This window comes from Canis lupus, chromosome 2, assembly GCF_003254725.2.
Source record: "Canis lupus dingo isolate Sandy chromosome 2, ASM325472v2, whole genome shotgun sequence".
Taxonomy (NCBI): Eukaryota; Metazoa; Chordata; class Mammalia; order Carnivora; family Canidae; genus Canis; species Canis lupus.
Genome location: NC_064244.1, coordinates 42,484,512 through 42,498,364, shown reverse-complemented (window position 1 = coordinate 42,498,364; position 13,853 = coordinate 42,484,512). Strand labels below are relative to the sequence as shown.

Genomic DNA, 13,853 nt, shown 5'->3' with positions numbered 1-13,853 from the left:
CTTTAAGTAGGCAAACTGAACTGAGTGATTCAAAAGAGGTATGAGTGATCTTCCACTTAACTTTATTTTTTTTTTCAATTTTTTTATTTATTCATGATAGACATAGAGAGAGAGAGAGGCAGAGACACAGGCAGAGGGAGAAACAGGCTCCATGCCGGGAGCCCGACACGGGACTCAATCCCGGGACTCGATCCCGGGACTCGATCCTGGAACTCCAGGATTGTGCCCTGGGCCAAAGGCAAGCGCTAAACCGCCGAGCCACCCAGGGATCCCTGATCTTCCACTTAAATATTGCAGACTTTCTGCCAAAAATAATGATTTTTTTTTTTCTTGGCTGTATTAGCCATAGACCCATATATTTCTAATGACTACTCCAAATGAGATTGAATAAAGACATAGAGGAGGATAGTTGTTATAAGAAAGGGCCATTCTTCCAATTTGCTGTAGTTCTATAAGCAGTTTGGAGCAGCCTTATTTGACACTATTCACGATGGGGAATAGCAACAACAAAGTCAGCAAGTGAGCATCATGGTGAAGAACAGTATTCCTGAGTCAGAAAGTGCCATTCACTTGTGACTTTGGACTTGTTACTTAATTTTCTGAATCTGTTGGATATTATAATATGTCTCACAGCATTGTTATAAAGATTCAAGGAGATAATCCATGTAAATAATCCATGTAGAACAGACCTTGGCACAGAGTTAGTGTACCATGAAACTTAGTGGGTTCTATGTATATATTACTATTGTAATAACTATTACTTTGGAAGAGTATGATACAGATTCCAAAGAACCATTGACCTAGAAAATATGTCAAAATTTTCAGTTTGAACTAAAGACAATTCATGCCTCTGAAGTGAGAGGCTGATGAAAGATTAGTATGCTGCAAGTACTATAGTCTTACGTTATTTAAAACCAACTCAGCAGTGGAATCATTATGCCTGAAGTCTGCTTATTCTTAATCAACTATATTTATTTGGAGAACCGTACTATTTGATTTCAAGGAGGAATTTGATGGTCTGTTGATTAACTGAAGGATATAGAGGATTTCTTCCTTTTTGGCATGGGGTGGGTCACTTTTGTGCCAATTCTGGGAACAGTGTATCTCCCGAAGCTTTAATTCAGTTAACTAGATTGGCACCTTGGGGCCCACCAGACAGACTAGATTCTAAACCATTCTGGCAAGAAATCTTGTCCTAGAGGCTTTTAAAATTTTAGGCAATTAATCAGTCATTTTATAGTAGGTGAAATTATTAGCTCCCAACCTAGGATTATCCTGGAATTTACAAAGTAAAAAGAGGCTATTTAAGGACTGTGTAATTAAGTGAAGTAACATGCCATCAGTGGAAATTTGTGCTATAGAAATTTCTATTCCACAACTTGTTTGGGGAAGAGGGATTAATATGTCCTAAACCATACATTTATTATATATTTGGATAGCTGAATCAAAGTTTATAATTTAGTTAAAAATTTTTTTTTAATTAATTAATTCATGAGAGACACAGAAAGAGAGAGGCAGAGAGAGAAGCAGGCTCCATGCAGGGAGCCTGTTGTGGTACTTGATCCCAGGACTCCAGGATCATGCCCTGGGGGCGAATTTTTTATTTTTATTTTTATTTATTATTTATTTAGGTTCTTGTATGAATTCTAATTAAGAGACATTACATTCAGAATTATAGCACTTGTAGTGATCATTTTCAGGAGACTGGAACAGCTTCTTTGCCACTGAAGGGGTACACAGGGTGCGGCTGGCTGTTTACCTGAATGTACTCTTAAATACGTGACTACTACCGCTCTAAGTTTCTTAGTTGTAGCTCTGTTACAAGTTCCTGACCGCAAGTTCATGTTCCAGGCTTTCTTTGCCCACAAGGGCTGGTTACAAGGGAGCCGACCCCGGCAGTCTTAGGGTGAATTGGGAAAGGGCCGGTTAAATGAGGAGACAGGCCACTCCTTGCTAAACCACTGAGCAACCCAGGGATCCTCTAATTTAGTATTTTTAAAAGAGGTGTAGTCTTTCTGAAATATATTCAGTGATGTTTAGGGTTTAATTCTTATTTTGCTTTATGGTAGTCTTTATCAAACAAATTATAAGATGATGAATTTTCCATTTAAGAGTACTCAATGCTGGCTTCAGCTCTTTATCATCCAAAAGTACATAATTAAGAAAACTTGAGATGAAAGATAATATATGTAGAGTGCCATCGTTCATTAGATCCTTGTTACTCAAAATGTGTCTGTAGATTGGCAGCATGGGCATCAACTGGGAGCCTATTAGAAAGGGAGACTAAAAAAAAAGGGAGACACTCAGACCTTTCTAGATCAACTGAATCAGAATCTACATTTTAATGGGAACTCTAGATCATTTGTATGCACTTTATATTTGAGAAGCACTGTTCTACAGCACAGGATACTAATCAAATAATTTGAGAGGTGGCCATCAGCTTTTAGTACCTTATCCCAGAGTCTCATCCTTCTACTTAACAGTGAGAGTCAGAATAATTTTATGAAAATTTTTCTTCAAAACCTACAAATTAACAAAAATTAAGCTTAGGGGATCCCTGGGTGGCGCAGCGGTTTGGCGCCTGCCTTTGGCCCAGGGCGCGATCCTGGAGACCCGGGATCGAATCCCACATCGGGCTCCCGGTGCATGGAGCCTGCTTCTCCCTCTGCCTGTCTCTGCGCCTCCTCTCTCTCTCTCTCTGTGACTATCATAAATAAATAAAATTTAAAAAAAAAAAAAAAATTAAGCTTAGACCCTTCAAGTACATAAAAAGTACAGAAACTAATAGACTATCTGTAAATCTACCACTGGGTTTAAAGAAATAGTAATTTTGAGATTTCATCATATTTGATTCACCTCTTTCTCCCCTCTGAAGAAAAATTTCTATTGAGATGAAAAGATGTTGCTCTACAAATATCTGTTCAAGTTCCTCTTTTAACTTTTTTTGAGTATATACATAGAAGTGGAATTGCTGGATCAGATAGTAACTTCATTTTTTATTTTTTTCAGGAATCAACATATTGTCTTCCATAGTGGAAGCTTTTCCTTCCTATTTTCTTCTGAGAGTTTTATGGTTTTAGTTTCTATGTTTGTACCTTTGATCCATTTTGAACTAATTTAATATATGGTATAAGGTATGAGCCCAATATCATTCTTTTGCATGTGAATATCCAGTTTTCCTAGCAGCATTTGCTGAAAAGACTCTTTTTTCCCTGTTGAATGATGTTGGCACCCTTGTCAAAAATCTTTGACTATATATGCAAAGGTTTGTTTCTGGGCTCCCTGTTCTACTCTACTGGTCTATACGCCTGTTTTTATGTGAATACCATTTTGATTACTGTGAAAAAAAAATGTAAATCTATCTGAAGATATATTTACAGGTAGTACAAAGCTCTCTTCTTTCTTTCCATCTCTAGAGAGGTGACCATTTGTGAAGTCAGTATGTATAATTTTCATGAATATTGTCTTATATTTATTATGTCTTTGTATCTACCCATTTATAATTTATTTTTTGTGTTAAATTTTTACTTAAATACTAGTGCTATGGTTAGAATATATGTGTCCCTACCCTTACTCATATGTTGAAGTTCTAACTCCTTACATTGATAGTATTAGAAAGTGGGGCTTTTAGGAGGTAATTAGGTCATGAAGGCTATCATGAATGAGATTAAAAGAGACTTGAGAGTCTTTCCCTTCTACCATGTGAGAACATAGCAAGAAGTTTGCAATCTGTATCAGAAAGAGCACCTTCACCAGGGCCTGGACATGCTGGCACCATGATGTTGAACTTCCCAGCTTCCAGAACTGTGAGAAATTTCTGTTGTTTATATGCTACCCAGTCTGTGGTAGTGGCCAAAATGGACTTAGACAACTAGCATACTAAATATAAATTTTTCCAGTTTGTTCTTCAACTTCAACAATATATTTTGAGATTTATCTATCCTGATGTGTATATTCAGTTCATTCATTTTATTTGTTTTTTTTTTAAGATTACATTTATTTATTCATGAGAGACACACAGAAAGAGGCAGAGACATAGAGGGAAAAGCAGGCTCCTTGCAAGGAGCCTGATGTGGGACTCAATCATGCCCTGAGTCAAAGGTAGATGCTCAGCCACTGAGCCACCCAGATGTCCCCATTTTATTTGTTGTATAGCATTCTGCTGTATTTACATTAACTATAAGTATCTAAATCTGTTTCTCCAATGAGGGACAGTTACGTTGTTTCTAACTTTTGAAAAATGTCAAACAGCATTGCCACAAACATTTTTGTACATCTCCCATGTGCAAGATTTTTTGTAGGGTAGAAAACCAGAAGTAGAATTTCTGGTGCTAGAGAGTAGGTTGGGGAATGATACCTTTAATGATGTAACCTAAACTTTTAGGACTAAGTTGGATATAAGCAGTAAGGGACCATTTTTTGAACTATCATTAGGTAATTGGTTAGATTATATATGCCATTTCCAATAGATTTATTCTAAGGGATGCTGTTTTTATTGTAAAAATGTGATGATGGATGAGTTTGATCATCTGGTGTCATCACTTGGTCACATGGCTAAATCTCTTAGGAAGTAGTTCTGATGGATCACTGACAGCCTTGACCTTAAAACCTCCCAAATTATTTTGTCACTTGTTAGACAACTTGAGACTCTGATACTCTGAAGCTAATCATATTGGTTTCAGACACATGCAATTATAAGTACAAATGTATCCTTAATTTTTAAAAGTTTTTAATTTTTAAAAAAATAGTTCTGCATTTTTAATCAGAAATCTTCATAGAATTGAGAGATACGGGGTTATAGAAGCAGATAACTCAGAGGCAGTTATTAACTGAAATCAGTTAGCATTCTAACTTCTCCAAAAATGTATTTGGCAGAGCGAGTGCATGAAGAAGAAATTTTTAGAAAATAAAATAGATACTCAAAAGCTAAGTCATTGAGATTTCTAGAATGAATAACTACTGATCCCATCACCACTCAGGCTGTCATCCTAGAAATAGGTAGACATGTCTGTGATGCAGAAAGCTATCAGGAGATGTCTCTGTTTGAACCAGAGAACCAGTATTCTAGTAGGATCATTGCTTTCAGCCAGAAGGCCTGGGATTGAGTCTTGGTTCTGTTACTGTTTGATTGATTTCATCTTGTCTGAATTCTCAGTTTTCTCATCTACCAAAATGTGATGACAAAACCATACTTCTAAGGATTTTTTAAAAAGATTTTATGTATTCATTTTAGAGATACAGCACATGCTCAAGGAGAGGGGTGGGAGTGTGGGAACAGAGGGAGAGGAACAAGCAGACTCCTCACTTGACCCCTTGAGCCACCCTGACTCCCCACTTCTAAGGACTTTTTTGAGGATTCACTGAGATGATGCATGTTACAGTTGTTGAGGATTGTAAAACCTGTACATTTTTATAATCATTAATGGTTCCCTCATAGTCATTGAATGCTCAGGTCCTGAGCAAGAGCAAGAGTGTACATTTGATACATACTGATTATATTTTAATAATAGCAAAATGTCATATTTTACTGTTTATTCTTTGATTCTCTGTTTTCTATGAGATTATAATTTTTGCCCATTTTAGTTTTGCTGACTATGATGCAACCATGGACCTAACTCAGGCAGACTGATAAAGGATCATAGTACAAATTGAGGCCATGACCTTGAAAAAGCAATCTGTCTGAGTGGTGGGGGTGATTATATTTTTTCTTTTGGCTAAAGTCAGTTGTTTCAATTAAACATTTAAAAACTTTGAGATAAAGGCAGTTAAGCATCCCCAATGGTTCATTCTATGAACTATGCTCATATTATAACTAGTTCTAGCAATTTGTGTTTGGGCACAGATTGTAATCCTGACAAATAAATATAAATTGTATCAATCCTGGAAGATACTCATTAGATGTGATGAACACAAAGCTTTCTTAAATTGAACAATACATGCATGGTATGAAACATGACAAAAGATAAAATGTTCCATTGACATGTTTTGAGAGAGCTAGTTTGGAGAAAGCAGTTATGCCAGCCATCTTCCCCCAACACTACTTGCCAGCAAAATTCTTTGATTCAAAACAGGATTTCCTGTATGCTACCAGAAGCATCTGTGACTTTCTTTTTTTTTTTTTTTTGTCAGTTTGTCTAAAGTTCCTCATTTGAGCCTCTCAGTCTCCTGCCCACATTTTCCCCAAACCCCAGATATGGTATGGTGTAGGCTGTGCCTTGCAGAGGGTATTTGGCCAAAGGATAAGGAAGAGTGAAGGCTGAAATCCAGCCATGCACCTTCACATAAGTTTGTATGTGCTCAGAAGGGGTGCCTTTGCCTAACTTGCATAAGGGCTGCCTGGCTAGAGGAGGCTGTATTGTCTTCCTCAATGTCTTACTTCTCTCAGTTCTCCATACCCTATTTTCCTTTTTTTTTTTTTTAATTTTTATTTATTTATGATAGTCACACACACACACAGAGAGAGAGAGAGAGAGAGAGAGGCAGAGACACAGGCAGAGGGAGAAGCAGGCTCCATGCACTGGGAGCCCGACGTGGGATTCGATCCCGGGTCTCCAGGATTGTACCCTGGGCCAAAGGCAGGCGCCAAACTGCTGCGCCACCCAGGGATCCCTCCATACCCTATTTTCCATTCCTTGCTTGGCCTTTAAGCTGCTTATCACCACACATTGGCCAGATCTCCTTCTAGTAACCCTCTCAGCCTCTGTGCCTCTCCATCTGTCCCACAGGCCATTTTAAAGCACCCTTACTGTCTTGTTTCCAAAAAACCTCTCCTAACTTGGATACCTTTTGTAAGCTAGATTCAAGTGTGCATTTTTCTAGTGTCATTCAAAGCAGATGAGTTAGACTTAACTGGTTTGGTACATTGATTTCTGTGACTAGAAAAAGAATTAAAAGGATGAAAGCTAGGTTGAGTTGAAATGTGAAATTTTAAAAAGCAAAACAGGAAACAAATGTTTGCTCGGCCAGCCATTTCCTACTGAGGCTCTCTGTGTAACGTGGTCTATGAAGAGTTCACTGTTCAGCCTTAAACAGATTGAAATGACTCTTGGGGGGAAATCCACCAAAACCAAGGGCTGTGTGGAAGTGATGTGCAGCGCCAAACCCCTGAGCTGCTGTAGAAAGGCGGGTTGTGAAGGCCTATGTGTCTGTGTTAAAGGGAAGTCTTTGAAAGCTATCTTTCTAACAGGATAAATGTGAAAGCCACCGAGGAGGGGAAAAAAAAGCAGCACAAAACGGCCACTTGAACATTGCTTCCTGCCCATGGAGCTCTCCCTCTTTGCTGACAGTTATTCTTAGGCCTTCTTTGGCTTCAAAGGTTTCCTCTTTTCTATTTTTGGTAGCAGAATATGGATTTAGATCTGCATAGTCCCTCTCTGCTGCTAATCCATGCCCTGAAGAGAGTAGGGCTGCTGTTTTCTGTTAGCTATCAGTTCTCTTTTCAGCACCTCCAAATGATTTTTAATATTAAGGACACAGATTTATGGGAAGGAGTCATTGAGTTTTCAAACTGATTTGTAGTCTCCTAATTTGCACATTCCTTTCTCCAGCAGGGGCATCTCAGAGATCATCTCAAGTAATGGGGACTGACTTCTGTGATGAGTGAAAGAATCCAGGTTGGTAAAACAGATGGCCATCAAATGACCAGAAAGTAAGCAAAGATGATTTGCACTGGAGTGGCATATAACGGATTAAGCACAATTCCATCTTGGAAAGAAATAATTGATGCATATGTAATCTAAGATTAGCTTAATCTATATAAACTGTAGCAAAAAGCTACAAGTTATCCCAGACTGGAATGCTGAAGCCCCCTGGCCCCTGCAAAGGAAAACCCATTACCTAGAGCAAGCATTTTTAATTTCACAGGTGTTTAATTTCATGCCCTTTAATTTTGTTTCTTGAGTCACTTCTGTTTTGCCTGATCTCATGACTGCCTAACTAATGATAATTACCTTGCAAAAATTGTTTTCTATATCCAGATACCTCAGCATTTTTTTAAAAAGAAATGTTAAGTGATCAAGTCCTCCTATAAAAATGTGGGGCTACCGTCTTGGCTGAATGCAGCACTGGGGATCAAAAGTGCTACCCCCTCAGACTACCTGCCTCTGCCATGTGCTTTTAATTAGGGTCTTCCTCTATGGCTTAAAAAAAAGTGACAGTCTTATGCTTCAGAAGGATTATTGAGGGAAGGTGTAAACTGAAGCATCCAGGGGTCACTCCAACTCCTGAGGGTTACCCACACATTTCTGTCCATGATGGCATCTAGGTTGAATTTCATAACTCTCTAGAAACTGTGAACCCACACTCCACAAATATTATATGTATACCATTGATTCTATTTTGCTTTGCAAAGAAAAAATGAACAGAAGGATCTTGGGATTGGGGGAAGGATGGAACTTTGAGAGTTAATTCAAGGCACTTTGCAAATGTATAACTGGCAAGAAAAAAAACCAAATCTATGCCATATATTGGGTTTTCAGCACTGGGAAGGTGTCTTTAAATATATTTTACATAATGGTTTGGAGCAGCAGACTCCATTGTCTGCTAAGTGGAAGTATTGACAGTGAGCTAAAAAGCTACATAATAGAGTTAAAAAGAAAACCTCCCTTAACTTTTCCCCAGAGCATTTTTACCCTGCTGAATATTTTAGGGGTTATTTTAAATGTGTCCCAATGTCAGACTTACTCAGAAAGAGAGCTTTGTGTCTCCCAAGAGAATGATAATTTTCTTTTTCTTTTCTTTTTAGTGGAGCAAAATGCTAACTTTTAATAGACTAGCTTTTTCCATATACAATATGTTCTCCCTCAGAATTCCTAGGCAAATATTCAAACTCTCGGGTTGGGAAAGGTTAAAAGGAACTGAAAAAATCTATAGTGGCTCTTCCTGAGATGCACTCCAACACTTGGCAGGATGAGGTGTTCATAGCAGGTGCTGGATTTGCTATAAATGGACAATTTATAAACAGATCTGACAACTGGGAAAACAGAGCAGTGGGGAATGCTGACATTCCAGGGGCCTGTGGTTGATTTCCTATCAGATGGTCCTCAGCATGGAATTATTGATAGCTGCTACTCTGAAAGAAGGCCAGTTGGCTGATGCATAAAAGGGCTGTACCTCAATTCATGCCTGATCTGCTGCTAGATTTTTTAAATAGGTCAGTGCAAATTAGCTTCTTCAGGTTGGTACTTCCTCAATTAGCAATTTAATTGCAAAGTCTTCTCCCTTCTTGAACTTAACTCTCTTACTTGTCTGAAATGCGATGGACAGAGACCTGAGAGAAGTATGACAGAAACAAAAGAGGATCCTGAGGGCAGTGGGGGAGGGTTCAGAGCAGCCTGTGGTGCCCAAGGCCAACACAACCTAGCTAAGGCAAGCCTTGTGTGCCACTGAGACTAGCACTTTTGGCTGTGAGTCCTGGGGGAGAAAGGAGCAGGGCCTTTATGCACTGAGCCCTGGGGGAGAAAACAAAACATACAGCAAACAAATCTCATTTTTCTTTTGACCTTTGTGAAGGCTTGCCAGTACACTAGGATATTCCCAAGACCCTTCGGCAAGGTCTACTTTCAGAAAGAAAGCATTGTGTCTCCCAAGAGAATGATAATGATCACATTGATACATTCTCAAGATCACATCCATAGTTTCCATTGTTTTTATTTATTTTTTGGACAGGTTCCCCCCCCCCCCATAGAAAGGTTCAGTGTTTCCTGTATAGATGGTATTGGACAGCATTCTACTGTATGTATCTACAGCCTTGCATTGGCATAATTCTGATCAGAGCTAGTGGAGTGGCCATGCCTTTTTGTTCTAGCTGTATGAGTAGTTTTTCTAGGAGACATTTGTTTGGCTGGGTCTCCACTTTTCTCCTGACCACACCCTACTGTTTTTCTCTTTAGAGGAATAGACTGAGGGCCTGATCCTGAAAGGAATTTTGACTTCCTTACAAGGACTGAAAATTGGGCAGGCCTGAAGATTAGGTTATAGGATTGGATGCATACTCTAGCACAAGGGTTGGCTGGGGATGAGGACTCTAAAAGTGTAAAGCATAGGGCCTTGAGGGAATCCAGAACAGGGACTGTCTGGTGCCACATAATGGCTAACATAACTGGACTAGGAAGGGATCTGAGGCATTGAGGCAACTGACACTTTTGTTAGTTGTGGGTAGTCTTGTCTGTGATTGGAAACTCTTGAGAATCTTGCCTCTGGGAATCTCAGTTATATCAGCTGTGGTATGCTCTCTGGTAAACGGATGACAAATCTTATTGCGGCATCTGTTATTTACATAAAACCATACTGGGTATCGGAGGCACAAGAAGGTTTAGGTACAGTACTGCCAGCCAGAAGTTTATGATGTGATTAGAAAGATACACTATATTCTTTTTTTTTTTTTTTTTTGGATACACTATATTCTTATGAAAAGATAAGATGGGAGCAGCAGAGCAAGTAAAATGTGTGGACTATGAGGGAAAGCTTTGGAGGTGGCCAGGAAGGTGTGGTGGCTGGAGGGTGAGAGAAGCCATGAGAAGAAAGATTGGGTTGGAGCTGGGCCTTGAGAAGAGTGGGAGAATTTCAATAATAGGAAATGTGCAAAGGAAACTATTCTAGGTGGGGAAATATGCTGACAGCCCTGATGCAGAGATGACCCCTGAGTTTGGAAGGAAAGAAAAGAAGAATGTCCTGGTGGGTAAGGCTGAGGAGTTATACAGATCTAGAGGTCACATAGAGTTTGGAGTTCATTTGCTAGACATTTCTGATTAGGTAAGGGAGATGAGAAAAGCAGGATGTCAGGAAAGTGAAGACAGAAAAGAATGGCAGTCAGTGCAGGAGGACATCACAGGGTCTGCTCTTCAGTGACCAAGACTTAGGTCTGTGGAATTTAGTGGACTCTGTGTTGTGTTCTACTAAGACACTCTATGTAAACAGAGCCTTCCTTCTTTGGTGTCTCCCTTCCTCCCTTATAGTCCGTGCACACCATCTGACTAAACTAGGGCCACACAAGCTTCTGCTTGTGGAGTTTCCCCACAAACACAGAGCCAAAGTGAAACAAAGGCAGATTCATTTTTTAAGTTCATTGCTTTGACTCTTATTTGCTCATTCTGGGATTCCCATTAGTGTTGCCCTGATTGATTTGAGGCCTTACTGGACGTTTGGACAATTGCTTATTTTCATAACTCAGAAGGTCATCTCTGAGCTCTGGAACATCTGCTCAACTTCACAATTTGGGCAGAACCACAGACCTGGGAGTGAGGGTGTGTTCTGCCTTGGTCAGGGAGGGCTCACCTACTAATACTTCTGGGAGGACATGAGTGTGGACCCTCTTTCCTAACACTTTTCCCCTTACTTTTTAAACATCTCAGTGTGTGGCCTGCAGACAGCTTGGGCATCACCTAGGAAGCTCCACTCTAGACCTACTGGATCAAGATCTGCTTATTTCGTAAGGTCCTATGGAATTCATATGCCTATTAGAGTTTGAGAAGAGCTGCTTTTAACCTACCTGGTTGGAAGGATCGCCTGTGCAGCTTTTAAAACATTCCTTGGCATATTGTCTATCCCAGATGCATTAAGTCAGAATCTCTAGGGGTGGAGCCCTGGCACTGCTAATTTTTTTTTTTAAAGTGTCCAGATGATTCTATATGCTGCCTGAGTTGAACACCACTGGCCTATGGTCTGTGTTAGCCTCTGTGTTTCCAAGGCACCAAATTCCCCTCGTATTGTAAAACAAAACATGACTAACCTTTTAACCACAGATTCCAGACAGAGTGAAAATACTGTTAATTAAGCATTTATCCAGAAGCTGGTTAGGAACTCCTGGCCAGGAGCAGATATAACTACTGGATTCACTTGTGTCAAGATGATAGTTTATTAAAATTCCTAGTCTCAACTATTCTTTTCTGGCTTTAGAGGGTGGCTCCTTGTAGAACTTAGAAGACAGTTGCCCTTGCCCTGGATCTTCTTGGTATCTAAGGAGATGTACCCAGGCCTATACTCTGAAGAATCATGTTCCTGTCTATTATAGCAGAAATATACTGAGGAATTCAGAGTATTGATTTTCGCACAAATGGTCACCTTTAGGAAACACAAAAAAGTTTAAAAGCAGTTTCCCACCAATCCTCAGGCTAGGGTAGATGCCAGAGTTTAATAACTGTATCATAGTTATTGTAATACATTTTTTCCCCATTAGGGCTTTTCAGTTACTTAATACCAGAGTCCTAGGAACCTTCACCCATGAATTTCAGTGAATCCCAAGTCAGTCCCTGATTTCCCTCAGTCCTCCTCAGCTCTGATACAATATCAGGAAACTTCTACCAACACATTCCAGTTCTGAGCCAATTTTGGTTAAGGCTTTGAAGGTATTAGCCACTAGAGTTCTCATTGTCTTATACCTGACTTTCCCTGCCCTCCCTACAGCCATGAGCCTAAGTAAGCATTGTTATATGAGCCTTGGCCTTGTTCTTCTCATTACTTATTTTTTGTTCTCTTAGAACTAGGATTGAGGGATCCCTGGGTGGCTCAGCAGTTGAGCACCTGCCTTCGGCCCAGGGCGTGATCCTGGAGTCCTGGGATCGAGTCCCTCATCAGGCTCCCTGTGTGGAGCCTGCTTCTCCTTCTGCCTGTGTGTCTGCCTCTCTCTCTGTGTCTCTCATGAATAAATAAATAAAATCTTTAAAAAAATTAAAAAAAAAAAAAAGAACTAGGGTTGAAGCCTGCTTAGCTGGAGCCTACACATTTTCCTTAACTCTTTCTAGAGACCTTTTCCCTGGACTAGATTCTAGATTCTGCTTTAAACTAAGATATTCTAGAATTCGTGGTTGATACTTGTCTGTCTGGGGTCTCCAGGTGCTGTGTCCACTCAGCATCTCAGAGCATCATTCATACTGCTCTACATTGAGCTTGAGATTACTTTGCTTCTTTGCACACTCTAGTTTGGACTGCTGGCCACTCCCCTTAAGGCTTACATTTTACTTGGTCATATTCCCTTAGCTTTGGCTCCCTCCTTTCTTGGGTTTCTCTCTCTTCCCTTTGGTTTGGCATTAGGGTCTCAGCACAACTCATTGCTCCTACCCTCACTCAAGATACTGCAGTAGCAGTACTCATTCAAATGTGACAATGAGGAGACAATATCACCAGGACCATCACCATTCTTAATAACAATGGTAACATTTTGTTCGTAAAGATTTGGAGATGAACTAGACAGTGGTTTTGAGAATACCCAACTGTCTCACTTCTGGCTTGAAACATCTAAGGCTTCTTTAGTTCTACATTGTAACATTGTAAGTCAAGATAAGATGAGCACAGAAAAAAAATCTGAGTAATTAAACTGAAATTTGATGCTAACCTGAAGTGATATTTATGTTTGGTTTTGTGGTTGGTTCATGTATTGATATGTGTGGGTGTTATAAAATACTTATGTATATGTATCTTTGTATAAATACATATGTACTGAAATTATATATTTACTGAAAACATTACAGGGGTGTTTGTGAAGTGGGCACCAAGTCCAAAAATAAAGTATTGTTTTACTGAAGGTAAAAGATTATCTGCTAATTGCCTTGTGAGGTGCCTAGGCTGCCAGGCCTGGCAGCTCCTTTGGGGACAGCAGAACACTTATTTCTCTCTGGAAGAAGATTCATGAGGAAGATCAGAGGATTTTAGACATTGTTGCTGTCTGTAAAAGAATTTATAATTTGCACCTTCCTGTGCCCAGTTGCTCCTAGGCACCCTCACTCTGGTGCTTGAAGTTGGTATGCCTTGTGTCCAGACAAGTAGCTTCTTGGGCTATTAATTATGTAATTAAAAGTCTAAACCTTTTCATTTTAAATGATAATAAAATGTTTAAAGGTATGTTGCTTGTAAACCTA

General features: G+C 39.6%; 1 protein-coding gene across 1 annotated transcript in view; it reads left to right on the top strand.

Moving 5' to 3' along the window:
• The window catches only part of ANKRD55 (ankyrin repeat domain 55), a 568,067-nt gene that overhangs the window by 22,253 nt on the left and 531,961 nt on the right, over positions 1–13,853 (top strand). Inside the window, exon 2 of the mRNA XM_049102766.1 lies at positions 7,548–7,613. The gene's annotated coding sequence lies outside the window, so the exon portion shown is untranslated. The remainder of the gene's footprint in view (positions 1–7,547; positions 7,614–13,853) is intronic.